The 4335-nt window shown below is 35.8% G+C and overlaps 1 pseudogene; it reads left to right on the forward strand.

The window, feature by feature from the left end:
- The first annotated feature begins 2452 nt into the window (after positions 1-2452).
- LOC127492589 (U2 spliceosomal RNA) lies at positions 2453-2582 on the forward strand (annotated as a pseudogene).
- The last annotated feature ends 1753 nt before the right edge of the window (positions 2583-4335 follow it).

The raw sequence follows: 4335 nt of genomic DNA on the forward strand, positions 1-4335 counted from the left end.
TTTTATATGGAGGACTTACCTAGAATAGGGCTATTTATGACTGGCTTATTTCACTTAGAATAATGCATAATGTTTTTAAGATTCAGTTGTGGTGTAGCTGTTGTAAATATTTCATTCCTTTTGACGGCTGAGTAATAATAAATAATAGTCCATTTTATGAATATATCACATTTGGTTTACCCACTTATTCATTGATGGACACTGGTGCTGTCTTCACAAATACCTTTTGTGAACAGTGATGATATAAACATTCATGTGCAGGTCTTGCCATGCCTTATGTTTTCATTTTTCTCTAATATAAAGCTAAGAGAGAAATTGCTGGGTTGGAACTCTATATGGAATCCTTGAGGGATTCTCAGATTCTGTTCCTGAGGGCCAGGACTATTGATGTTCTCAACACCATCTTACATACCTAGCAGCCCTGAATCTCCTCATTTTCGGCAACATTTGTTGTTATCTGACTAGCCTTCGTCATTGGCCGAGGTGATATCTCACTGTGGTTTTGATTTGTGGACGGATCATCCTTGATAGATGATGCCTGGCATCCTTTCCCTTGCTCCTTGCTCCTTGGCCATTTGTATGTTTTTCTGGAAAAAAAATGTGACTTGTGATCCTTTGTACATTTTTAAAGTTAGTTGATTTTCTTTTTGTTATTTGGTTGCAGGTTTATTTATGTATTCTGAATACAAATCTCTCATTGGTTACATAATTCTAATTCTCTTATTCTGCGGGTTCTTTTTTCACTTTGTTGATAGTCCCCTTTATGCATGGAAGTTTCTAAATTTTGATAATGTAAAATTGTGTCTTTTGTGTTGTTTATTTTTGACATCATATTTAAGAACATTTTACCGAATCCAAGTCATGAAAATTTCTCCTGTCAAGAAATTTTTACTATGTTTCCTTCTTTTTTTTTTCTTTGACAGGCAGAGTTAGGCAGTGAGAGAGAGAGACAGAGAGAAAGGTCTTCCTTTTTCCATTGGTTTACCCCCCAAATGGCAGCTATGGCCGGCACACTGCACTGATCCAAAGCCAGGAGCCAGGTGCTTCCTCCTGGTCTCCCACGCGGATGCAGGGCCCAAGCACTTGGGCCATCTTCCACTGCCTTCCTGGGCCACAGAAGAGAGCTGGACTGGAAGAGGAGCAACTGGGACAGAATCTGGCGCCCCGACCGGGACTAGAACCCGGTGTGCCGGCACTGTAAGCAGAGGATTAGCCTATTGAGCCATGGTGCCGGTACAATGTTTCCTTCTAAGAATTTTATAGTTTTAGTTTTCACATTTAGGTGTTTGTGTCAAAGTCTACTTATTCTCAATTAATTATAACTAAATGCTCATAGTATCCAACTGTACTGTGAAACTGTGGACCTATGTTTACATCTAAAAAACCATTGCCACCACCAAGAAACATAATTCATCACCTCCAAAAGATTTCTTCTACCCTTTGGTAAGCCCTCTTTTCCATACTTCCCCATCCCACATACCCAAGAATACACTGATCTACTTTCTATAGATGGCTATGAATTTTTAACTTTTCTATATGAATGAAATCTAATAGTTTATACTCTTGTCTCTCATTTATTGTGCTAACATGTTTAGAATGTGAAATTGCCATTGTAGCCACACTTCAGTGAGCAATTCAGCAGCATGCAGTACAGTCACATTGCTATGGAATCTTCCTCACCATCTGTCTCTAGAACTTCTCCCATCTTCCTTGTCTGAAACTCTGTACCCACTACCCACTGATTTCATCCCTCACTCTACTTCCTGGAAACCATGATTTTGTTTTCTCTCAGAATTTGATTACTCTGGGAGCCTCATTTGAGTTAAGTAATATGGTATTTGTCCTTTTGTGACTAGCTTATTTCATTGAACATATTGTCTTCAAGATTTATCCATTTTTTAATGTGTCAGAATCCATTGCTTTTTCATATTACATAATGTTATATATAATATGTTAGATTATAATACATTGGAATATATTATAAACAAATGTATATCTTTCAATTTTGCAAAATCATTTATCTGTTGCTGGACATTAAGTGTGAATCTATGTTTTTGGATTATGTGAATTATGTGACTATGTATTTTAAGTACACAAATATAAGTTCAATCCCATATGCTCAGAAAAGGAGTGGCTGGATCATGTGATCACTTTATGTTCAACCTTTGAGAAACCTTCATAGCACAAACACAATTTACATTGCCACCGGCAATGCACAGTGGTTCCAATTTCTCTCTAATCTCACCAGTGCTCACTATTTTCTGATTCGGTATATTTTTAAAAATAATAGCCATCCTAATTGGTATGAAATGGTAAAGCACCGATTTTTATTGTTTTTTCCATGAAGATTAGTGATATTTAACATCATTTAATGTGCTTATTGGCCACTTAACATATCTTCTTTGAAGAAATGTCTATTTAAGCCCTTTGTCAATTTTTAAAATAGAAGTGTATCACTTCTTGGCCTTTTGGCTAAGAACAAGTGTAGTATCTGTTCTTATCAGTTTACAATAGAAGCATTTTTTTTATTGCTGAGCTATAAAAGTTTTTTTTAATTTATTCTGATAATATGACCACTCCTCTCAGATAAAATTATTTGCAGATATTTTCTCTAATTCTAGAGATTTCTTTGGATTCTGTTCATAGTGCTTTTAGGTGCACAAATTTTTTATGTTAATGAAGTCCCTTTATCTGTTTATTTTCTTTTGGTGTCCTATCTAAAAACTCACAAGATTCAATACCATGAAGCTTTCACCTCTGTTTTATTTAAGAATTTTATAGGTTTTACTTATAGTTAGGTTTTTGATCCATTTTGAGCTGATTTTTGTATACTGTATAAAGTAATATTTCAAATTCAATCTTTTGTATGTAGATATTATTTTCCAATACTATTTGTTGAAGATAGATACAATTACTTTTCTTACACTCAGTTTAACCAGCTGAGATTCACTATTGCATTTATTATATGTCTTTTATTGTTGTTATATTCTATCATATGAAAATAATAATTAATTTATTCCAAACTTGTTGATGAGATTTTCCTCAGCTTTTGGCTGTTACTAAGAAAGCATCTGTGAACTTCCCTGTGTGAACGTATGCTCTGATGTCTCTTGAGGAAATACTTAGGAGTAGAATTAGTGAATCATTGGGTGGGTGTATGTTTCACTGTTTAAGATACTGCCAAACTAGTTTCCAAAAAGGTTCCTTTGTTTTACATTCTCACCAGCAATGGATGACTATTTCTGGGGTTTTATATCCTCTAGGCATTGCAAGATTTTTTAATTTTGCCATTCTAAAAGTTGTGACCTGGTGGGTCGGTGTTGCCGTGTACTGAGTTAAACTGCTACTGTGATGCCACATCCCATATTGGAGTGAGGGTTGGAGTCTTAGTTGCTCCTCTTCTGATTCAGCTCCCTACTAATTCATTTAGGAAGTCAGCAGATGGTGGTCAAAGTGCTTGAGCCCCTGATACCCATGTGGGTGCTCTAGATGGAGTTTCTGGCTTTTGGCTTCAGTCTGGACCAAACCTGGCTGTTAAGGCCATTTGGAAAGTAAACCAACAGATGTAAAATCTCTCTCTCTCTCTGTCTTCACCCCCCTGCTTTCTGCCTCTCTCTCCTTCAAATAAAAAAATGGATCTTTAAAAATAAATCAATAAAGGTATGTATTAGTATATCATTATGCTTTTAATTTGCATTTTAACTACTAATGATGTCAAATATAATGTCGTGCTGATTGGGCATCCATACATTTTATTTTATGAAAAGTCTGCTCATATTTTTGTATATATTTTAAATTAGATTGTTAGTTTTCTTGTTTTTGGGTTTTTTTAAACTTTTATTTAATGAATATAAATTTCCAAAGTACAGCTTATGGATTACAATGGCTTCCCCCCCCCATAACTTCCCTCCCACCCGCAACCCTCACCTTTCCCTCTCCCTCCCCCCTTCCATTCACACCAAGATTCATTTTCAATTCTCTTTATGTACAGAAGATCAGTTTAGCATATATTAAGTAAAGATTTCAACAGTTTGCACCCACATAGTAACACAAAGTGAAAAATACTGTTTGAGTACTAGTTATAGCACCAGATCTCAATGTACAGCACCTTAAGGACAAAGATCCTACATGAGGAGTAAGTGCACAGTGACTCCTGTTGTTGACTTAACCAACTGACACTCTTCTTTATGTAATCAGTAATCACCCTAAACTCTTGTCATGAGTTGCCAAGACTATGTAAGCCTTTTGAGTTCACCAACTCTGATCATATTTAGACAAGGTCGTAGTCAAAGTGGAAGTTCTCTCCTCCCTTCAGAGAAAGGTACCTCCTTCTTT

This window comes from Oryctolagus cuniculus, chromosome 10, assembly GCF_964237555.1.
Source record: "Oryctolagus cuniculus chromosome 10, mOryCun1.1, whole genome shotgun sequence".
Taxonomy (NCBI): domain Eukaryota; kingdom Metazoa; phylum Chordata; class Mammalia; order Lagomorpha; family Leporidae; genus Oryctolagus; species Oryctolagus cuniculus.